At 38.4% G+C, this 25670-nt stretch overlaps 1 protein-coding gene and 1 pseudogene across 4 annotated transcripts in view; one reads left to right on the top strand and one right to left on the bottom strand.

Moving 5' to 3' along the window:
- Positions 1–25670, bottom strand: part of MAPK10 (mitogen-activated protein kinase 10) — a 357025-nt gene that overhangs the window by 315370 nt on the left and 15985 nt on the right. The window lies entirely within an intron of this gene.
- On the top strand, positions 12466–13000 carry LOC111530869 (annotated as a pseudogene). The gene has a single exon (XR_002728030.3). The product of XR_002728030.3 is annotated as a 40S ribosomal protein S24 pseudogene (transcript).

The raw sequence follows: 25670 nt of genomic DNA, 5'->3' as shown, positions 1-25670 counted from the left end.
GCTGGGGCCTTCTCAACTCCAAGTAAATCTGCTCAGCCCTTAAACAAGCCCGTTCTGAAGTACTAGAAGAGTTCATGTCCCCAGCGGCAATCTTCAATCAATGAGGGATGGCAACTAATGCTCCCAAGTGCTTCTGCCTCAAGTCCTTATAGAGACAACCCTGGGATAACTAATTTGCCTTCAGGAAGTCTTGATCAATCAAGCCCTACAGCCCAAGGCAGAAACATCTTCCTCTATCTCACTTTCTACTCTCCTCCTCACTCCAGCCCCTCTGAAGTGACTTCCAAAATATACTACTTACACCCAAGTCCTTCTCAGTCTCTGTTGCAGACTCAGATGTTTCAAAACGTTGCCTCATTAGAGAAAGCTCTTGAAAGTAATGAGAAGTAGTCAAACTTTAAGAGCAATGGGGTATTTGGAGGCATGAAACCTGGAGTCTAGCTCTGTCACTAAGTTGCTGTATGACCTTAGACAAGCCAGCTAACTCATCCAATCTGTGGTTTTTAAATGCAGCGATCAGACTAGATATCTTAGGTTTTTCCAGTTAACATAGCCTTTAATTTGAAAATATATCTCCCAATCTATAGCTCAGAAATTATGAGAGCAAAGAGAGAAGGTTCCACTGCACCTAGATTGTTGGGATGTAATTGCAACTACCGTCTACTATAGTTCAAAACCTTAATGAGAGCCTGCAGTGATAGAACTTGATTCACATTTTCAGCACTGAGGCTTATTTCTATTCCAGGCTCGCAAATACTCTAATAACCAAATCAAATAGAATATCGACACTTTTTATGAGAAAGAATGGTATCAGTGACTTAGAACTTTGGATAATAACAAATCTATATGAGTGGGTCTACTAAATATCCTAAATAAATTGTAAACCTGTTTTGTAACTCCAAGACAGATATATACTGCTCTCATTTGTAACATACTTCCTTTTAAATTTTTTAATTTTTTTTTTTTTTTTAAACAGAGACAGGGTGTCACTATGTTGCCCAGGCTGGTCTCACACTCTTAACCTCAAGCAATCTTCCCTCCTCAGCCTCCCAAAGTGCTGGGGTTACAAGAATAAGCTACCACACCCAACCTATATCTCCTTTTTAAATAGAAAAATTGAGTTCTGTAAAATAAAATCAGATTAATTTTAAATGCCACTGTAATCAAATATTCCTAATTCCATAAAATCATGTCTTAATTCATAACTAAAATATAGCCCCAAATTAATGCCCATGTTTAAGCAGCACTGTAGCATGTTTTGAGTCATGAGAAATTATTTAAGGAACAACTTCTGACAACATTGTTTACAAATCAGAAAAACAGCAGAAAAATTTGCATTTGTTTGTCCTTGGCATTTGTTTTCTGCATCAGCTTCTCACTTCACAGGAGACTACATCCCTTACACGTGAAACATTTTAGAACACAATCTAGTCAGCTAGCATACATTCTGCAGAGATTCTATTTCTAGAACTCAGAGAATAAGGCAGCACAAAAAAAGGAGATGTGCAGTTACGAACGTCTAACATAAATTAACTGGTGAGGAGGAAGCAGCCCAACCTGAAGGATGCCTATTAAAACATCTAAGATCCTTCTCAAGTCTGACCTCTTTGAAGAACTCCAAAGGAAAGAAGCAACAATAACTTGGAGGCACTCCTGTGGCCAAATTCAATTTCAATTCTACATTTGTTTATACGACTAAGTGCCCAGTTCTGAGACTTGGCAGCAATAGCAGAGGTTTGCTGTTTGTTTCAGATGGTTTTTTACCAAGAAAGGATTATCTCCCATGCTACTATGGCATTTTATTACTGACCTGCCCTTGGGCCCATGGAAACCCCATTCTCTTTCCTGGGGTTTTTAAAGCTAATAAATGTGGCTTATATGCTCATCAAAGTCATTCCATATTTGAAATATTTATGCCAGGAAATAGAAAAGTATTACTTTTCAGATCTCAGGGAAGAAAATCATCCATTTTAAAAATTAGCATTAGGCCGGGTGCGGAGATTCACGCTTATAATCCCAGGACTTTGGGAGGCCAAAGCAGGAGGATCACCTGAGGTCAGGAGTTCAAGGCCAGCCTGGCCAACATAGTGAAACCCCATCTCTACTAAAAATACAAAAATTAGCTGGGTGTGGTGGCATGCGCCTATAGTCCTAGCTACTCTGGAGCTGAGGCAGGAGAATCACTTGAACCTGGGAGGCAGAGGTTGCAGTGAGCCGAGGTTGCTCCACTGCACTCCAGCCTGGGTGCCTGGGTGATAGAGGGAGCCTCCGTCTCAAAAATAAATAAAAATTAGCATTTATCATCACACATGCTGGAAAGGAAGTGCTGGTAATGAAAGGTAAGCATTTTCTTTGCTCTCTTCCTTATAGTCCCTTTGAAGCAAGATCTATGTCATCTCGAAGTCTCTAAATGTGGTCACATTTTATTTCTATTGTTAATTCATGGCAGGTAAGGCAAGGCATAGTCTTACATTAATTAGAAATGGTATTTGCCAATCTGTGCCAGGCATTGAGCTAAGTGTTTTATGTAGGTAATCACATTTAAACCTCACCAAATCATGTTGAGCATCTTAAAGAACTAACCCATTCAAGATCATACAAAAAGCAAGTGTCAGAATCAATGTTTAAATCAGGTCTATCAGATTCAAAATCATAATCACTCTTACAGCAGTCTATCCAAAACCTGGAAATTCCAGAGATGACCATAATTAGAAAAGAATTAAACTAAAGATATACAAAGTTCCCAGTCATAGTCTCTGTGGCTTTAGTGTCTAGAAAGAAGATTCAATATAATAATAGCATTATCGACAATTATTTTGCTACTTTATTCAACAGTATATTACTTATTAGGCACACAACTCAAAAGTTAATTTCAGAATAATTAAGAGTTGAACCACTAAAGAAAATATACATTGAGAAAATTTGTGTGAAAATAATATTTTAATCTAAAGAGAAATAATCTGCTTATAAGAAATTCAAGTGGGATATCACAGGACTATTTCTTTGCCATCATTAGAATGCAGGATTAGACTAATAATTCTCTGGTACTAACCAAATCTAAATAGTATAATAAAACTGTACAGCTTCTCTTTGAGGTGGAAAGTTCCCAGCAAAGGTTTTAGAGAAGCAACATCAACATCAGAGTTTAAGAGAAGAGCTTTTATAATGTAATTTTATACATTATAAGAGCTAGTTTAGGCCAATCGTGCTGGTTCACGTCTGTAATCCCAACACTTTGGGAGGCAATGGCAGGTGGATCACCTGTAGTCAGGAGTTTGAAACCAGCCTGACCAACATGGAGAAACCCCCTCTCTACTAAAAAAAAAAAAAAAAAAAATACAAAATTAGCCAGGCATGGTGGCGCATGTGTGTAATCCCAGCTACTCGGGAGGCTGGGGCAGGAGATTCATTTGAACCCAGGAGGTGGAGGTTGCAGTAAGCCAAGATCGCACCATTGCACTCCAACCTGGGCAACAAGAGCAAGGGAAACTCCGCCTCAGAAAAAAATTTTTTTAAAAAAAGATCTGTAATCTGTTTTCAGGTCCCTTATACTACTTTTGATAATTACTAGAAGGAGGTATCCAATAAAAACAGTAACAGATAAGCAGAGGTATGATTAGAGCTGAGAAAATATTAATCGTATCATTCACTCAGTCTCATCTCTCCTTCCTCTGAGAAATTATTTTCTGTTCATTTTGCTCACATAATAATCAGGTCAAAAAGAATATCTTTCTCTATAATCATGAGACACTCACATTATCCATAAAATCCATTGAATAAATTAGATCATAAAGAGCATTATTAATGAACTTGTTTCCCCCTGATTTCTTAGTTCTCTATCCAGGAATTCTTCACTATGAATTCCTTGCCTCTACTTACAATCTAGGTGCAATCTAGGTATGTTCTAAAATACTATCTTTATACACACACAGAGACACATATACACATAGTCTATAAAACTTGCTCTTCACAGCTAAACTTGTCCATTTCAATATTTTTCTTTTAGTTTACAGTCTGAACAAGCTCTCAGACTTGAGCCATTGCACTTTGTGCATATTGACTTCTAAATTGCCTACTGTTTCAGACAAAGACTTTTACACAAAGGAAATAGAGATTTCAATTTAGTTTCTAATTTCCAAGTCTCTCTCCATTATAAATTTAATTTCATCTTCTTCTATACCTATGAGCTTCCAACTAAAGCTGCAACTTGTGCTGGAAAATACACATTTAAAAAAACACAAAAAATTAGCCGGGCACGGAGGCGGACGCCTGTAGTCCCAGCTACTCGGGAGTCTGAGGCCGGAGAAAGGCGTGAACATAGGAGGCGGAGCTTGCAGTGAGCTGAGATGGCGCCACTGCACTCTAGCCTGGGTAACAGAGTGAGACTCCGTCTCAAAAAAATAAAGTAAAATAAAATAAATAAATAAAGCACTCTACACCAATAATTAAGTAACCAGGATTTCACAGATCATAGAGGAAGAAAAGAGTACAGTAATATAGGAACAATAATAATAAGAGTTAGTACTTAACTGACTTTACTGGGTTCCCAGGCACTTTTACATGAAATAATTAATTCACAAAACAATCCTATAAGGAAGGTCACTACTATTATCTCCATTTAAAAGGAAAAGAAATTGAGGCAGAGTAGCTTTCAAAAGTTATTCAACCAGTAATTAGTGGAGTCAATATTTAAACCCAGTTTAGCTCTAAAGCCAGCTTGCTTAACCACCATACTACACTGCCTCTGAAATTTCATTTAGTAAATTAACATCATCAACAAATATGTTACTAAATACAGTCCTATTTATGAGTGTTTATTATAAAAATGCATGAGCTTAGACCTAGGAATTAATAGATGTCAAAAAGATATGACTGCATCTGAATTTTAAAATAAAAATTACATTAGAACATTCCTATTTTTGTTGCAGTTTCAATGTAAAGCAGTTCTTAAGTAAAAACAATTTGGAATAGAATATTACCCCTTAATTCATGTCACCATAATTATTTCCTTAAACAATGCTAAAATGACTTAGAATAGTAATACATATTTGTCAATATCAAATAAGATACATTATACACAAAGAAAATAATATTTAAATGCTTATAAAGCAAAAACTCTAAGCATAATTTAATCATTTGTCAACTAACTTACACTGAGCACTCACTGGTTCATGCAGCACGTCAGAAGACCAGCAAGAAGAAAACAGCCTTACCCTTGAGAATTTCTCAGTCAAAGGGAAGTAGACATTTCAAAATTACCAAATGTTAAGGGCTAATAATAAAGGTATGTTGTAGAGCTACTGGGACCAAGAAAATACAGCAATGTTTTTGTTGGGTGTGGAAAACTCCAGGAAGACCTTCACAAAGGCAGCGACATTGCAAAATGTATGTGCCTTACCCAGTCAGAAGCTGGGGTTAACAATTATAGAACATTCCAGTCAAAAGGAAATACACGAAAGAACATGACTTGTTTGGGGAATAAACAGGGTCTTGGGTTCACAGGGGCAGGAGGTGAGCCTGGCAAGACTATGTGACTTGACTATGTGCTTTAAAATGCCGGCTTTGCGGAAGTACCTACTGGATGCATGTAAGCAAGGAGGAGACGTGATCTAATCTATTCTAGAAAATTTGCTCTGATTTCAGTGTGTCTGATGACTCACACTGTGGGGAGACCCAATAGGGAAGGAATTGCAATGGCTTCCCTGAGAGATGGTAAAGGACTGAGCCAGGGCAGCAGTGGTGTAGAGGAAATTTGATAGTAAACGGTTTGCCATAGCTTCTCCCAACTCCCCCTAAATGCTGAAAAAGAATATCTTACAGACTGCTGAGTAATAGCCCAAATTCCCTTTAAAGTAATATACCCTTGGAGTCATATGTAGTCCGTTTATACTAGCTTTTTAAGATGAAATAGCTGAAAATCTACAAGTCCATATCTCTTTTCACTGTTGGGAAACAAATTAAGCTATAACAAATAACAGAACTAAAAGTCTAGCATTCAGTAGGGAGATAAAATTGCTAATGAAAAATGGAGCACACAGTGTATGCTAACAATTGTATAAATATGTCCAGTGGTACAGAAAATACACACAATTACTTGATTTTAAATCTATACTGTGTAAGTATTTAACAGTCTTGTTTCTTGTTATATTACTTTCAGCATTCTTAAATCAACTTTAAGAACCTCTTTATATCTGTGCAATAGGAATGCATGTAATACGCAAGAACTGTAAGTCTTTTTATTTCATTTGTAGGTAATTCAGCTTGCTCTGTTGCCCAGACTGGAGTACAGTGGTGTGATCATGGCTTACTGCAGCCTCGACCTCCCAGGCTCAAGCAATCCTCCCACATCAGCCTCCAGAGTAGCTGTGACTACAGGCATGTGCCATCACACCCAGCTAACTTTTTTTTTTATATATAGAGACAGGACTCACTATATTGCCCATGCTGGTCTTGAACTCCAGGGCTCAAGAAATCCCCCTGCCTTACCCACCCAAAGTGGGTAAGGGGTTATAGGCATATAACCCCTTATGCCGGGATTATAGGTATAAGCCACTGTGCCCAGCCTGAAGTCAAATACTTCATTAAATTTTACAAATCTTGGAGACTTTGAATATTCCAAGTGAAGTTTACCAAACAGGGATACCTTTAAATTTTTTAGCACAGATTATCTCACCCCAAAAACATTATCTCACTTTTATCTCATTTTTTTAAAAATATGAATTTTTTCTTCAGTCAGAGCCAGCATGCCACAGTAAAATGTCTGTCTTGTCCTAGCTGACACTTTCTCCTGAATTACTTTCAGCGCTATTTTTTTTTTTTTTTTTTTTTTTTTGCAAATGTTTAAACATTTATAATTTTCACTCTGGTATCGAATACAGGTCTTTGAACGTATTTCAATATCCTACATAATGCTTATTTAATTAAGTAGTGTGCTACTATACATTCTAAATATTATTTCTGACTGGGCGTGGTGGCTCACGCCTATAATCCCAGCACTTTGGGAGGCCAAGGCAGGTAGATCACCTGAGGTCAGGAGTTTGAGACCAGCCTGGACAACCCTGTGAAATCCCATCTCCACTAAAAATAAAAAAAAATAATAAAAAAATAAAAATTAGCTGGGCATGGTGGTAGGCACCTGTAATCCCAGCTACTTGGGAGGCTGAGGCAGGAGAATTGCCTGAACCCAGGAGGTGGAGGTTGCAGTGAGCCAAGATCACACCACCACACACCAGCCTGGGCGACAGAGTGAGACACTGGCTCAATAATAATAAGAATAAGAATAATAATAGCTTCTTACAAAATCTTGCTATGGTTTGAATGCATTCTCCAAACTTTAGGTGTTGCCAGTGTGATAGTAATAAAAGGTGAGGCCTTAAAGAAATGAGTAGGCCATGGGGACTCCTTCCTCATGAATGAGATTACAGCCCTTATAAAATAGGTTTTCTTAAACAAATTTACAAGAAAGAAACAAACAACCCCATCAAAAAATGGGCAAAGGATACAAACAGACATTTCTCAAAAGAAGACATTTATGCAGCCAACAAACATGAAAAAAGGCTCACCATCACTGGCCATCATAGAAATGTAAATCAAAACTATAATGAAATAGCATCTCATGCCAGTCAGAATGCAGATTATTAAAAAGTCAGGAAACAATAGATGCTGGCAAGGCTGTGGAGAAATAGGAATGCTTTTACACTGTTGGTGGAAATGTAAATTAGTTCAACCATTGTAGAAGACACTGTGGCGATTCCTCAAGGATCTAGAACCAGAAATACCATGTGACCCAGCAATCTAATTACTGGGCATATATCCAAAGGAATATAAATCATTCTACTATAAAGACACATGCACATGTATGTTTACTGCAGCACTATTTACAGTAGTAAAGACTTGAAACAAACCTAAATGCCCATCAATGATAGACTGGACAAAGAAAATGTGGCACATATACACCATGGAATACTATGCAGCCATAACAAAGGATGAGTTCATGTCCTTTGCAGAGACATGGATGAAGCTGGAAACCATCATCCTCAGCAAACTAACAAAGGAACAGAAAACCAAACACCGCATTTTCTCACTCATAAGTGCGAGCTGAACAATGAGAATACATGGACACAGGGAGGGGAACATCACACATGCAGCCTGTCGGGGGAGGGGAGCAAAGGGAACCAAGGGAGGGAGAGCATTAGCACAAATACTAATGCATGAGGGGCCTTCAAACCTAGATGATGGGTTAATAGGTGCAGCAAACCACCATGGCACATGTATACCTATGTAACAAACCTACACGTTCAGCACACATATCCCAGAACTTAAAGTAAAATAAAAATAAAAACAAAAAAGAGGCTTCCTACAGTATTCAGCTAGCTTACCCTTCTACCTTCTATGTGAGGACTCAGCAAGAAGGCCCTCACCAGACCTCAAATGCTGGTACCTTGTTTTTGGACCTCCCCACCTCCAGAACTGTGAGAAAATAAACTTCTGTGCTTTATAAGTTATCTGGTCTGTGGTATTCCGTTATAGAAGCACAAAATAGACTAAGACAAACATCATTATTTATTTAAAGTTTATGAAATGTTGTAAACTCTATTGGTATGGTAACCTTCTCCACGAATGTGTTAAATATATTTAAGCACATCTCAGTCAGCTGGTTAATGGGTTTTTAATTCACTGATCGCTTGGTTCTACATTTTCTTATATTTTATTATTACAGAGATTAAAACTACATTTAATCTAGACACACTAAACTGTGTTGCTACATTACAATTTTATTTAAGGAAGCAAGCATCATTGTGTTTTAAGAAGTAAGATATGTGCAGCCTTTACTGTCTGCAGCCTTTTACTAAGGGCAAGGTCTTGAGCTTGGTCCAAGCCAGCAGCAATGAGAGATCCCAGTTTGGGGCTGATGACAGTGTGACTTTCTCTGCCTGTTCTTATCACCTTGTTCTCCACTGTGCCATCTGCCATATACCTATGCAGAGATCTGGAGTTACAATTTGCCTTTCTTCCTCTAGGCTTACTGAATAACCTTATCCTCTAGCTTGCTGAATAACCTTATCCTCTAGTCTCCACAGATAACCTCATTTCTACCTTCCAAAAATGAAATCAATTAGTCAATGTATCTCTTTTTGAGAAAACCCATCATATCTTAAGAAAGTCTCTTATTATATTATTTTCAAATGCAGTTATACCTAATGTTACAAATATCACAAGCAATGAAGCCAGGAATAGTTAAATCTCACTGGGATAAAGATGGGCAGAGGCATATATTCTCCAGACTTTTAATTTAGTAGAATTTTATGTACCTAATTCAGGAAAGTTCAGTTGGTGGGCCAGCAAAGAGAATACACAGGAATGTGTGGCTGTATATGAGTGTGTGTACATATGTGTCTGCATCCCTGAAAATGAGAATCTGCATGTATAAGAAGTCACATAGAGGTGTATTGTGCTGTGTCCGTTCAGAATGATAATGTCTTTCTATTGGAACTAATTTATACAGTGCTTATTTTCAGTTTTTTTGTGTGTCTAAGTACAAGTTCATAAATAGTTCAGAAGCCTGCTAGTTTTATGCACTTCTCAACCTAATAGGATTTATCAAGTGAATCAAAGCAGATGCAAGCAGTAGGCTTTCAACACAAATTTTATCTTTGTCATTACGTTGCCCTCTCTGCTCTCCCACACCTAAGGGAAGCTCTGGTACAGAATAAGATAAACTATAGGGATGATATGGTTTGGCTGTGTCTCCACCCAAATCTCATCTTGAATTGTAGTTCCCATAATCCCCACATGTCATGGGAGGGACCCAGTGGGAGGTAATTGAATCATGGGGGCGGTTACCCCCATGCTGCTATTCTCATGATGGCGAGTGAGTTCTCATGAGATCTGATGGTTTTATAAGGCACTTTTCCCTCTTTGCTCAGCACTTCCCCTTCCTACCATCATGGGAAGAAGGATGTGTTTGCTTCCCCTTCTGCCATGATTGTAAGTTTACTGAGGCCTCCTCAGCCATGTGGAACCATGAGTCAATTAAACCTCTTTCCTTTATAAATTATCCAGCCTTGGGCAGTTCTTTATAGGAGCGTGAGAACCTATTAATACAAGGGACCACTGCTAAGGCGTTTTCATTAGTATAGGTTAATTTGACATAGTCATAATGGAGAATTCGTGTTTTACATTTATTTTTAAATTCTTAAGTTAATTAAAATGTGTTCAACATACTTGTTGGTGTTCTTTCTGGATACAAAAAGATTGTATGTAAATACTTTATCCTTTTCATCTTCGTGTGAGAATTATAGCACAATAGCTAGCATGTAACAGATAATAAATATTTGTTGAAGGAATAATGATTTGAAATAAAAATATCAGTGAGAAGACATAAATGTTAATAAGTAGCTCAAGACTGTTGGGATAAACTGAGCTAGAGTGCAGGTCATAACTACCCATCTTTATAAGGAAGCTAAAAAGGGAAATATGAGGACAGTGAGAAGAACAATGACTTTCTCTCTCAAGCTTAACTTAAACCACCAAGAAAGTTCTTAAAGCCTTTCTCAGACTCTCACCAAAGCATAAGAGTCAGAAAAAATGGTCATTTTCAAAGGAGTAGAAAATTCTGTACAAAGTAAACAACAGCTGAAGCAGGAAAGGAACATATGTTTTCTTACTTAGTGGCACGCAGGCAAAACAGAACATAGGACCAGCTTGGTTATTTTATTTGAATACAGGAAATTTCCAAAACATGATATATAGCCATGTTCAAGTATGAGTATAATTACAGAGTTCCCTCTGCACCCTTTCATCAGCCTATAAACTCAGCAGCAGAGTCGTGTCAGAATAGGCCCAAACTGGAAAAACTATGTCTGTTTGTCTCTCTCAGAAAAGATGCTAACCTTAGGATGTGAGCGGTGCACCATGAGAGCACAAGATGTTCCTTCTCTCTCAAAGTCAGTCCCAGAACTGAAAAGAAAAATGTTCTCAGTTGGCGTCACTGCCCTGTTTTTCATCCAACAAAGAATATGCACTATGAATTTTCTCAAGCAAAAACTCACTGAATTATTTTAACAGGGGCAGATTCAAGCACTTTTTATTAACAGCAATAAATCAATCATGAAATTAACTTCATGAAATATGTTTTATAGGTAATGTGAACAAACGTACAATGTGACCAATGATTCAACAAGTATAATTATCTACAAGGTCTGTTTCGAAGGAAAAAAAGCTGTACCAAATTGATGCTTTAGCTGTTTTTGCTTATACCTTTGCTGTGTTTGTAACTAAATTTCATTTAATCATTAACTATATCTTTCTGTCATTAATTCCCTTTCCATTTTTAATGACTAAGTGGGATTCTGGAGATATTAGCAGACAATCTCACACTCTTTCATGAATATGTGCAATTTAGCCATAATAGCAAGGCACCATTTATGGTACACATTTTCTTTCAAATAATATGCAAATATACTGCAAATGTTTCAACACACACAAACTAGAAGTACAACAAAATTAAGATATTAAAACAATAAATTACATTTAAATAAGTTTAATAAAACTTTAAATAAACTTGTTTTAAATAACACTTTACCTTAAATCAAACTTTACATTTAAATGCATCATTTTATAAATCATTCTCCTTCATTGGGAAGTTATTGTTTTTAATTATTCTAAAAAGTTTTAAAATCTCATCAAACACATGCTGTGGATTTAGGATTGGGAAGAAAAAAAATGTGTAGAATCACAACACTTTAACATTCAACGTAAAAGTGTTCTCAGTAACCTCAGCTCTCAGTAATAGAAAAACAAAAGAATATCACCCATGAAATTACACAGAATTTTAGAGGATACATTTCAGTCCACCTTCGTATGGAGGCACCACTTGTGGTTTGACACAGCATAGTTCCACTGTGACATTTGTTACATTTTCCTGAGCCCTACCTTCCCACAGAGAAAAAGGCCATTTCATGCTGTAACCTTCCACAACATCTTTCAGAAGAGCTTTTTAATAATTTGGAGGTTATAACAGAGATGGTGATACAACCAACCTAGACAAAAGCTTACGGTCAAAATTAAACCTGATTGAAATTACAAGGAAAAGTCCTGGGTGAAAGCACTCCATTTATGGCTGATTAAAATTTATAATGTATTTGTTCCCAAGATTCTCAAGAGAGAAGTCACAAATCTGTTTGTTTCTGGCCATAGGTTTTGCATCCAAATTTAAGACTGGTGACTGAGAGGTAATGGTAGTCAACTAATCATGGTATGGCCGTGGAGTTTTGTTTATTTGTTTGTTTCTGTTTATTTTTAGAGACAGGATCTTCAGGATCTTGCTTTTTTACACAGGCTGCCCTCAAACTCCTGGGCACAATGGATCCTTTTACTTCTGCCTTCCAAGTAGCTGAGACTATAGGCACACGCCACTGCACCCAGCTGCAGAGATTTTTTTTAAAAACCAACAAATTCGCTCTTTTCCTCCCTGACTGTCTGAAGAGAGGCCGCCATCATGAACGACACCGTAACTATCCGCACTAGAAAGTTCATGACCAACCGACTACTTCAGAGGAAACAAATGGTCATTGATGTCCTTCACCCCGGGAAGGCAACAGTGCCTAAGACAGAAATTCAGGAAAAACTAGCCAAAATGTACAAGACCACACTGGATGTCATCTTTGTATTTGGATTCAGAACTCATTTTGGTGGTGGCAAGACAACTGGTTTTGGCATGATTTATGACTCCCTGGATTATGCAAAGAAAAATGAACCCAAACATAGACTTGCAAGACATGGCCTATATGAGAAGAAAAAGACCTCAAGAAAGCAACCAAAGGAATGCAGGTACAGAATGAAGAAAGTCAGGGGGACTGCAAAGGCCAGTGTTGGTGCTGGCAAAAAGTGAGCTGGAGATTGGATCACAGCCGAAGGAGTAAAGGTGCTGCAGTAAAGGCTACCTGTGTCCATTTTGGATTTTTCACGAGCAGATTAATAAACTAAAAACTTTAATGTGGAGAAAAAAAAACAAATTCTATAATGTACAACCAAGTATTACTTTATAAATATGTTAGGCCATACCTGCTTTCATCTAGAAAACAATTGCTAGAATAAGATAAATGGGCCAGTCAATACTCTCAGATAATATAACAGGAGAGTTCTGATAGGCATCAAACCAATTTCATTCCTCTCATAAAGAACCCCTCTTTGCTCTGCCCTGAAATCAAATACTTTCTGTGACATTTTTCCCATCCTGAGGAGTTGAGAATTCTCCTAGTCCTATCTCCTCACCTTCCCAGACAAAGCTCTACACAGCATCATCTACACTTACTGTCTTCTTATGCTCATCTCCTAGGAGGTCCTCAGCCTACTGCCGTCTGCCTTCTCAGGCTGTCACAACAGCAACCCATGTTCTCATAAAGGGTAAATATCACTAAACCTAAGGGACAACTTTCAGCCTTAATATTCCTTGGCCTCTAAGCAATGATAAGGCTTATAACTCCCTCTCTTCCTAGAGTTTCTGGACAGTGCACTCCCATGGTTTCCAGTAGAATATACAGAAAAAGCCCACAATCTCTGAAGCTAGAATGCCTGGTTTTAAATCAGCCCTACCATATATTGGTTGGTGACAGTCTCGAAGTTACTTAACCTTTCTGGGGCTCACATATTTTTCATCTGTAAAATCAGGGATCATAGTAGCACCAACCTCTCAAGAATATGAAATTGATCTAATATATGTAAAAACATATAATACAGTGCCTGGCACATAGTAAGTGTCATATATGTTTTAGCTTTTACTATTATTATTATTATTATTATTATTATTATTATTATTATACTTCTTCTCTGGTCACTTCTTCTTTGTTGGTATTTGTCAAGGTTTGTTCCTAGAATCTCTCTTTGCCCCATTATCCTTCTATTTAGTGATGAGGACTGACCATAACCTCCAGTCCATTCCTATTTCTTGAACATTAAACACATATATGCAACTGCCTGCTGGGTATTTCAAATTCAACATGTCCACAGATGAATTCATCTTCTCCCTTCAAAGCCCGTTCCTCCTCAGTGTTCTCTTTCTCTAAAATTACAACCACCTCCCACACAGGCATCCAAGCCAGAAAGCACAAATCATGCCTGACTGTCACTCCCCTCATCTTCCAAATGCAAACAAGTCCTGCAGATCCTGCCTACCTCCTTACTGTTTTTGAGAATATCCCTTCCTCCTCTAACTGTGTCAGTCTAGTCTAGGTCACCACTATGTCTCTCCTGGATCACCATATACCTTCACTGTCAGCCTTATCTTTCCCTAAACATTTTCCACATAGCAAAGAGAGCACTCTTCAAATGCTCAGATCTGCTTGTGTTTCTGACTCCACTTAAAAGTCTTCCATGTCATAACTAATATGGTCCACAGAGCTCTTCATAATGTAATCTGGCCCTGCATACTTCTTAAGCCTCATTTATTATCCCTCTCCCTCTTGCATAACTTTCACCCCTTCAGATCTCTGTCCCCACTGGACCTTCACATACATATGCTGTTTCCTCAGCCTGGAACTTTTTTCCATCTCACAAACTTCCCCACTTCATCTGACTATTCCTGTCCAAACATGTTTCCTCAAGGAGACTTCCTCTGACACCCACAGTATATTCAGTACCCTACGCTCATAAAAAAAACTGCAGTCTCTTAATAATATTGTTTTCTTACAATTTATTCAGCTATTGAAAGTTAGCATGCAAATAAATAATTGGAAACTGTGATACATACTATGAAGGAAAATATCTGTTTCCCTCACCAGACTATAATCTCTTAAGGACAAGACCTTTTCTGAACTCAATGCCTAGAATAATAGTCTTTCACATGTATGTTATATATATTTGCATATAAATCTGTAGAAGAAGAGGAATATCATTCATGCCAACAGGAAAATACATAATGGAAAAGAAAGAGAAAGACAGCATCATTGCCTATCAGAACTCACCTGTTACATTATCTGGGAGAATTGACTGTCAATACCCATCTCCACACACCAACCTTACACCTCCAATTTCATCTCCATAGCTTGAACGAAATGAAAGGTGATCTATGAAATAGCTGAGATAATCCCTGATACATGTTTTGAATTGGTCAAGAAATATTAACAATTAATTGTACATGTTATATTGCAGTAGACATCAAACTCTATTCAAACTAAAAGACCTCAAAGATTGTAGAAGCTAAAGGCAAATACCATTATATGAAACAAGTACAAGAAATTGGTATACAAACAATATGTGAAAAATAATTTTTTAAATTTCAAATCTGTCTGTAATGATTCTGCCTTAGAGTCCCAGGTAATAAAAGATAACCAGATAAGATTGCTAAATAGAAATGGTAGACTAAAAATATGTTGGGTTTTTTTTTAATATATGTTTTTTCTCTTTATCTTCTTGCTCTTCCTCTCTCACCCCCTTTTTCTTCTTCTCTTACCCCATTCTTTCTCCCTCTTTCTCCTCATCCCCTGCAATAAATAATATACTACTGTATTAGTTTGTTTTCACACTGCTGTCACATACTTGAGGCTGGGTAATTGATAAAGAAAAGAGGTTTAATGGACTTACAGTTCCACATGGCTGGGGAGGCCTCAGGAAACTTACAATCATGGTGGAAGATGAAGTGGAAGCAAGGACCTTCTTCACATGGAGGCAAGAGAGAGAAGTGCATGCAGGGGAAATGCCAGACGCTTATAAAACCATCAGATCTTGTGAGAACTCACTCACTATCATGAGAACAGCATGGGAGAAACTGCCTCCATGAGCCAATCACCTCCCTCCCTTGACACATGGGAATTACAGGTCCTTTCCTCCAGATGTGGGGATTACAATTGGAGATGAGATTTGGGTAGGGACACAGAGCCCAACTATAGCAACTACATTATTCATATAATGTCAGAGATATCCCCCTGACTGGAGATTTGTCAAGGAAATCAAACTAGAATCAAAAGATTTTTAAACATAAAAATAACATTATAATTTTTGTTAAAATCAAATAGTAAATGGATAAACAAGGAAACGTCAGACAATAATCTTGAGAAAACAAACAGAACATGAAATTACTTCTATAAATTAATGTCAGATAATTGCTAAGAGCAGAATCAATTTTAATGAAGAAGGATAACACAAAATGTTTCAAATTGTTTTCTTTTAAATTGGTGGTATGGGTATTTTGGGAAAGATAAACCATTATAACTAACTCCAGAACTTGGTCTTAACTATTTGAGACCTCATCTTAAGCAGAATTACATGTTTTAACTTAAGCCTGAAAACCCCACTTTTTCTTGTAAGTGATTCTTGAGAACTTATTTGGAGCTTCTATCAAGTAATTGGGGCTACCCACAGACTACTGAACAGAGGACGATTTTATCCAGGAATTCCTCCACTTTTATCAAATAACAGCTTTGGAAGGGACAAACATGGAATCATCAAGAGGGGGAGAATACACGCCTATGACATCATATCAAACAAGGTCTTTGCTCAATGACATGCCAGGGAGGTCTTCCCTCATCCCTCTATCTGAAACTGAAACCCTCCACCACACTCCCTATTCCATATTTCTGCTCAACATTCTCCTCGACCATTCCTACCATCTAATACACAAAATATTTCATTTATTCATCCAGTTTGTTTTCTGTCTCCTTCCACCAAAATATAAGCTCCACGACATCAGGAATGATTTTTTTTTTTTTTTTTTTTTTGTGACAGAGTCTCACATTGTTGCCCAGGCTGGAGTGCAGTGGTGCGATCTTGGCTCACTGTAAGCTCCACCTGCCGGGTTCACACCATTCTCCTGCCTCAGGCTCCCGAGTAGCTGGGACTACAGGTGACCAACACCACGCCCAGCTAATTTTTTGTATTTTTAGTAGAGACACAGTTTCACTGTATTAGCCAGGATGGTCTCAATCTCCTGACCTCGTGATCTGCCCACCTTGGCCTCTCAAAGTGCAGGATTATAGGTGTGAGCCACCATGCCCAGCCAGGAATGATTTTTTAATCTATCATATTCACTACTGTATTCTCACAGCTAGAACAGGACCTGACACATAGTAGATGCTCAATAAATATTTGTTGACTGAATAAATAAAATAAAATCTATTCTTGGAATCAATATGGTAACTGACAGTGCATTTCAGATTACCTTTATCTCTACATGGTTCAGTTTAATGTAGCTAGAAGTCTTGTCATAGATTAAATTTAAAAATGATTTTCTGCACTAATGATAAGAGTTCGATAGTCACCTTGATCAACAAGGAAGTGCTAATCACACATGAGTCAATTCAGATTAACTCCCCAGAAATTACTCTGTATCCACATTTACATGAGTGGATGTCCAGAAGAAAGTATATAGTAAGTCCCTTTGTTTGGAGAATCATAAAGGAGAAACTGCCTCACACCAGAAACAGAATGGGGAAATAGAAAGTAGTGAGAATTCTGGGTCCTCAAAATGGTAGACATCTGCACCCACCATGATCAGATAATCCAGAGCAAGCTTGCAGCCTAGGAGGAGGGATCATGGCAAATAGTCCTTGTATCAGTGCCTGGATCAAGAGCTGGAGTAGAGGACCCAATTAATCTGCCACTGCCAGTCCACATACAGTAAAGAAAATGTTGCTTGCTAATTCCCTGGGGAATCCAAGAACTGATGTGCTAAGGCCAACTGAATATCACCCAGAATTCCCTACCTAGCACTCAAGATTCCATTGATTTGCCCAAATAGATGTCAAATATCTAGTACTATCAGACTGGTCAGTTTTTCCTTATCAGATATGCTCTTACAATATACATTTGCCATTTTTCAGCTAATTGTTCAAATTCCAATTTCCTCCAATCCAATCCATCTACTTTCCTTAAGATGTAATGGCAAGACATCTTCCTCTCTGCCTTCCTTGACTAAACTAATTCCATACTGCTCTTCTTCTCAGATTTCCTGTGGAAATTATAAAAATAATATCTTAGATTTGCAGAGAAGTTGAGAATCTACAGAGCACATTCATGGTAGTGTCCCCCCAATTCCCCTCCCACCTACACACACCTTCTTTCTGTGTCCTAACCAAAAATCTTAGAGTGCCTTGACCGTTTTGTGACCTGGCCAGCTGTAGGTTTTTCCCAGCAGGCTTGAACCCAAAACTGGGGCTTTGAACATTCCTAAGCACTAATAAAGGCATCTAGGTCATTGCCCAAAATACTCAAAGAAACTGGCTATAGCCCTCAGCTGAATTTCTGAAACCCTAATATAAACTCCCTACCCTTACCCGCTTCTGCAGACAAATCCTATGTAGAACACCCCTTTCGTCTTGTCTATCTTGAGGACTGCTGCAGCCCTCTGTAAGTTACCCTAATAAATGTTTTGGACTGATCCCCCTGGCATTTGGGCTTCTTTCTTTGGAATCCCAACTGGCCCCATCTCAGGACAGTTTGGGACATGCTCTTGTGAGGACTCCCCTGCTCTGGGGGTGAGTCCAGCTTCAGGTTCTGCATTCACATACTCACTTAGATAAATAAACACTACAGACACATGTTTTTCTTGTACCTGCAAGCCCTATAGCCTTTCCACAGCTTGCTCTTCCCAATCCTAGTAGGGTTCACCCAGGAATACACATGTTAATGAGGAAATAAAATTAGTTTATTATAATGAAAAGTACTCCCAGGGCATTTGTCTTGATAGCAGCTGAGTTTATTTTGTTATTTCAGTGATGAAAGTGCTTGGTAATGATCCAAAGCAAACTAATCTTTTTCAAAGTTTTTAGTGTTTAGTGTTAACAACAAAATTTAATGCTTGGTGTTAACAACAAAATTCCCTACCTGACACGGTATTAAAATGTTTTACATTCAATTTCTCAAAGACTCAGGTATGTGCTATATGCCCATTTTGCAGATTAAAAACAACAACAACAACAAACTAAGTCTTAAAAATGCTAACTAATTTGCCCATATAAGCAGATTGAGAATCTGAATCTGCTCTGTATGACTTGAAAGCAGAAGCCCTTAGGCAACACACTCCGCAGTCAGGCAGTATTCTGTTACACACAGTGGACTGTCAGGGCTGCAGTACAACAGGAAGTCATCTCAGACATCACCACAGATATTCAGGGTATAAAGCAAATGTGTACAACTGCCTGGGGCCTCAGGCAGAGCCATGCAGTGACTAAGGGAGGCAGCAGGAAAGGGAAGAAGAGGCTGAAGCTAAATAAGACTGGAAATATTCAAGTAAACCATGCTCCCACCTCATCCTCAAGATAAAAAGAGCTTTTCTTGGGGAAAAAGGACTGAAGGCTTCAGTTCCACACACACCGCCGAGGTTCCAAGTGTTTAAGAGATTGTCTTACCTTATTTTCTTCTTTAGTGCTACCTGCTAATCTTCCTTTTAACCAGACTTATCTGACCATATGAATAAATTCAGGGTTTGAAAAAGGTCAGGACACAGTGAGCGCCTCAGTCATTAGCCTAACAGTCTAATTTTCTTTTCCAAATATTATATTCAGCTTTTTTATTTATTGTCATAGAGTATAATGGATAAATGCACAGATTTTGTTTTGCCATGCACTCACTATGGGACCTTGGAAATGTTGCTTAACCTCTCCATGCCTCAATTTACTCATCTGTAAAATAGGGATAACAATGGCACCTATCTCTTTGGAGATACTGTGAGGAATAAATGAGATAGTACATGTAATGTACTTGACATATTGCCTAACCCAAAATAAGCTCTCCATAAGTATTTGCTATTATGATTATTATATAAGTAATGTGTCATAAGGATTATAAAAAATGATAGCTAACATTCAATGAACAATGATGCTAAGTGCTCCCCATTTATTTCTCATATAAACCCTGGAAGGTAGACATTCTTACTGTACCAATTTTACATGAAACAGAGGCCCAGAAATGTGAATCCACAAATTACCCAGGCAACAAATGATAGCGTTAGAACTCAAGCCTACCAATCTACTCCAGAATCAAGCTCTTAACTACTATATTATTTCAAGTAGGTAATGATACTTGCTAAAAGATACTAAAGTTTTGCTCTGTGCCAGGCATAGCTGCAATAGCTTTACAACTCTTTCCTCAATTAATTACCACAACCGCCTTATGGAATGGATGCTTTTATTGTTTTCAATATACAAAGGAGAAAACTGAGGGACCAGGCATTAGACAACTTGGCCAAGACCACATATTGCATTAGTTCATTTTCACTCTGCTGTAAAGAACTACCAAACACCAGACAATTTATGAAGAAAAGAGGTTTAATTGATTCACAGTTCATCAGGCTGCATAGAAGCATGGCTGGGAGGCCTCAGGAAACTTCCAGTCATGGCAGAAGGTGAAGGGGAAGCAAGTTCACCTTACCATGGCAGAGCAGGAGAGAGAGAGTAAGGAGGGAAGTGCCACAGTTTTAAACCATCAGATCTCATGAGAACTCACTCACTATCATAAGAACAGGATGGGGAAATCCACCCCCATGATCCAATCACCTCCCACCAGGTCCCTCCACTGACACTTGGGGATTACAATTCATCATGAGATTTGGATGGGGAAACACAGCCAAACCATATCACACATCTAGTATGTGACTAAGGTAAGTGTACCCCATACGAAGAAGTAAACAAAGCAGAGGTGCTAAATTTTCATCTCTGTGACCTAATACCAGATAGAAGACAACAATTTTCAAAAAGGAAACTCCCTTCTGGTATGTTCATCTGAACAGTTTCTAAGCCAGTGTGACTCAGAGAAAGACTCAATACTGGAATCATAAAAGAAGAAACTGATTAAATGCTAATACATTTGGTTTTACCTTACTACTCAATCGTTTTCTGCCTCTACTAGCAGCCATTTTCAATTGTCATTTTTAATGTCCTACACCATTTGAATAGAATATAATTCACTATTAGCAAATATGGACCAACCTTTCACATGAAGCAAGACCATTGGTTTCATTTGGTTCATGACCCAAGGAAATTATGGACAACGCAGGGAGAGATGGTGGCTGAGTATTCATTCTACGTAACTATGACACAAAGGAGAATCTGCCAATGATATATTTGGTCAAAACCTGCAGGAATTTACAATCATGACTTAACAGTATTAGTGGATAACAATTTATAAGGTGTGAAAAAGGATCATACACTAGCCCAATATACTCTTGAAGTCTTTATGCAAATTAGAAACATGCGCTTTATGCTGCTATAAGGACACATGCACACGCATGTTCACTGCGGCACTATTCACAATAGCAAAGACTTGGAACCAACCCAGATGTCCATCAATGATAGACTGGATTAAGAAAATGCGGCACATATACACCATGGAATACTATGCAGCCATAAAAAAGTATGAGTTCATGTCCTTTGTAGGGACATGGATGAAGCTGGAAACCATCATTCTCAGCAAACTATCACAAGGACAAAAAACCAAACACCGCATGTTCTCACTCATAGGTGGGAATTGAACAGTGAGAACACTTGGACACAGGAAGGGGAACATCACACACCGGGGCCTGTCATGGGGCGGGGGCGGGGGTGGAGAGGGATAGCATTAGGAGATATACCTAATGTAAATGACAAGTTAATGGGTACAGCACACCAACATGGCACATGTATACATATATAACAAACCTGCACGTTGTGTACATGTACCCTAGAACTTAAAGTATAAAAAAAAGAAAGAAAGAAAGAAAGATGAGCTTTGGTTTGGTGAGCATAACACAAACTTGACTGTAGCTTCAGCACTCTAAACCAAGGGCTTGGTGTATGTTCCAAACAGATCTTGATGAATCTGAGATTATATGGGAAGGTACTTTTGGAAGTCTTGAGAGACATGATCAATAGCAAAAACAGAAACATACTGATATAGATCTTGAGAAGAGAATAAATACATGGGTCAAAAAGGAAAATGGCAAGCAAATTTTCTTTACAGGACAATTGTGTGGGAGGATGGCAATGTGTCACAGGAAATAATACTTGTCAATGGGTAGGACAAACTTATTAGATCCCTTATATTTATATCAGAATTAAGTACTTGACTTGCTGGAGAAAAAACACAAGAGGAATATATGAAAGAGCAATGAATAAAATTTAAGATTTTGTGGACTTTTTAGAATGTTATTCTAGGTAATAAAAAGGTTGTGATCAATTATGTTACCACAAATTAACTACTAGAAGACAAATAATTAATTAACAGGGAATGGTAAAGAACCCCAATTAGGAAAAGAGAAGACATGATGACAATGGTAATAAAAATGGACCAAAAAAGAAAAAAAAAACAAACAAAAACACCTGGCAGTTACTGAGCACCTAATGCTATGAGCTTTACCTTCATTACCTTCACAATAACCTTATGGGAAACACCATTATTAGTACCACTTTACAGATGAGGAAACTGAAGCGTAAGAGGTGATGTGACTTAACCAGGATCTCATGTAAAGTAATAGAACTTGGATTTACACCCAGGCAGTTTAACTCTGGAGTTTACCTGCTTGACCAACAGACTATATAGTCATGAGTTAAACTGACAAAAATAGCCAAAATTGACAAGAACATTGATGCAGGTAACTAGGCACATCAAATGTTGTCCCACCTCCATTTGCATGGGGAAAAGTCAGAATGATGATGTTCCTGATAGCGATGGAATACGTGACCAGAATAGAGTGATGGAAATAAGAAGATACAATGAAATTCAAATACTGTTAAAATGACTTCTCTACTAACCAGGAAAATAGCTCACAATAAGGAAGACTTAGAATAAACAAAATGGAATGAACTTCCATGCCTGGCTTCGTCTTGCCTCTGGAATTGACTGAAAACAAGTTTGCTGTGTGTAGTCGTTTCATGGTAATGACTTTACTATTATTAACAATGACAATAGTTCCAGGCAGTATTTCATATTTACATAGCAGCCTTCAACATAGGAGCAAAAGTACCTGGCAAACATTCTCATTTTTATTATTGATGCCTTAGATTAATAAAGTGCCTTTCTGTCAAAGAGCTCATTAATTCTTACACGGACTCCTGTGACACAAATAAGCAAGCAATCCATTTCTACATTTTACATATGGAGAAACCAAAGCTCAAGGACCTGTGCATAATTGTTTAGCAAGATTGTAGCTGAGCCTAGAATGAAATCATAAAGAACCCAGTGTTTTCCTGCCCTTGAGTGAAACTTTATCTCATTTACAGCTTCTTACTCCAAATTATCTGAGACATTGGGGCCTTCTTTAACAACTAGACCCTCCCACTCGGATTTTTACTGCCTCTTGTTCAAGCTGGATTCCCTCTCTTTCCTTCCTTTTAACTGCTCATCCTGCTTCTCTTATCTCTCTTCTTCAAACCAACATTACTGCCAGAATCATTTTCTTAAATCTGTTTAGAGAAAAAGGAGAGGTTCTTCATCATCTATAGAAGCAGACCCCAAATTCCTTCACAGATCATTCAAGGCCTCCCTCAGTCTGGCCCCAATCTATTTTCCTAGCCATGTCTCTGATGCCATATCCCCTATGCATAAGTCATGCAAACCTAAACTTCTGAACTCCAAACCCACTCTGCTCCTTGATCATTCTGCTCGTTCTTCCAGAAATTACCTTTCCAACTCCAGCACTATCACAATATGTTCGCATTTCCACCCCAGTGCTGTCTTCCTCATGAAGCCCTCCTGACTTACCATCAGGAAAGGACTGCTTCCTCCAGCTCCTCCATGTTTAGTCTTTTTTTTTTTTTTTTTTTGAGACGGAGTCTCGCTCTGTCGCCCAGGCTGGAGTGCAGTGGCCGGATCTCAGCTCACTGCAAGCTCCGCCTCCCGGGTTTACGCCATTCTCCTGCCTCAGCCTCCTGAGTAGCTGGGACTACAGGCGCCCGCCACCTCGCCCGGCTAGTTTTTTGTATTTTTAGTAGAGACGGGGTTTCACCGTGTTAGCCAGGATGGTCTCGAACTCCTGACCTCGTGATCCACCCGTCTCGGCCTCCCAAAGTGCTGGGATTACAGGCTTGAGCCACCGCGCCCGGCCCATGTTTAGTCTTATTCGTAACACTCATCACATTTTACCTAGGACTACAGTGACTTATGACAGAACATCTCTCGTTAGAACATTCTGTCACTGAGATTCCCAGAGTCAGGTCCCATGTCAGATTTTGTGACAGGTAATGGGTGAAAATGAGAAACATCCCCGCTTTTGTGAGGCTAATAGTCTGGCAGCCTTCCTCATTTACGGTACCTTATCTAAATGGCAAAACACTATTTTCTCAAGGGTGTTACATAATAGTGCCAGGCTAGATGCATAAAAGAGACATTTATTCATTACATACAACAGATACTTTTTAGGAGTGGTTCTCAAAGTATAGTACACAGAACTCTGAGGGTCCCCAAGACCTTTTCATGTGGCCCCCAAATTAGTCAAAACTAATTCCAAATAATATGAAGACATGGTTCAACATTGTCACTCTCATACTCTCACAAGCATATGGTAGAGTCTTCCAAAGGTGACTTGATGTGTGGTATGACAAAAAATTGAAAGAATAGGTAGATAGGAGAATTCAGCTGCTTTCTGTTAAAGCAGTCATTAAACAGATTGGCAAAAGGGTAAAACAACGCCACTTTGTCACTAAAGTATTTTTGTTTCTTAAAAGTAGTTTTCATAAACAGATAACATTATTTATGTTAACATGTAATGGGTTCACAATCATTCATTTTTAAATAAATTACATACATATTTAAAATTTTATATTTTAATTTATAAAATGGTAAATACCAGGGGCTATAACAGAAATTCTTTAGGTTTCTCAATATCTTTCAAGAATATAAAGGGATCATGAGACTAAACCGTTTGAAATTACTGCCTGCGGGCAGTGGGCTCACGTCTCTCTGCAGAACCTCATTTGAGAATGCCGGGGTAGAAGCTGAGTTTAGAGACAGGGTCTTGCTCTGTCACCCAGGCTGGAGTGCTTATCACAGTCACTGCAGCCTCAACCATCAGGGCTCTAGGAATTCTACCCCTCAGCTTCCCGAGTAGCGAGGACTATAGGCACACGTCACCACAGTCAGCTAACTGTTTTACTTTTCGTAGAGTCAGTGTCTTGCTATATTACCCAGGCTGGTCTCAAACTCCTGGGCTCGAGCAATCCTGCCTCAGCCTCCCAAAGTGCTGGGATTACAAGCGTGAGCTACCATGCCTGCTCTCAACTTCTATCAAAGAAACTATCCTATGTGTGAGATTTATTCGCAAGATTTTCTCCTTTCTCTCCCCACCCCCAAAGCCCCCTAGTTTAATAGTGAGCTGCTTAGGAACAGAGACTAAGTCAAACTTATCTTTGTTCCTGCAGCACCTGGTACAGAGTAAACAGTCAGTAAATATTTGTGGGAGGGAGGGAGGGAAGGTGAGGGGAGGGAGCAAGAAACTGTGTGATATTTATTCTTCCAAGACTCTACCACAGTAATCTGCCCATTGAAAATGTCTGTTAACTTCATGTAAATGTGTTTGTATTGATATCATACCTAAAGTGACCAAAGTTTCAACAGTTTCACCTGGTATGTTAGAAAATCCCAGTAGAGTTTAGAAATCATTATTTCTAAAGGCAAATTTTAAAAGATTTCTCTCATAAATAAATTAATAAACAAGTCTTTGTGCACATTAGTCTTTCAATAGCAAAGGATGATTTTGGGATAAA

The sequence above is a fragment of the Piliocolobus tephrosceles genome, chromosome 3, assembly GCF_002776525.5.
Source record: "Piliocolobus tephrosceles isolate RC106 chromosome 3, ASM277652v3, whole genome shotgun sequence".
Taxonomy (NCBI): Eukaryota; Metazoa; Chordata; class Mammalia; order Primates; family Cercopithecidae; genus Piliocolobus; species Piliocolobus tephrosceles.
Note: the sequence above shows the minus strand (reverse complement) of the source record. Positions and strands in the feature narration are given on the sequence as shown.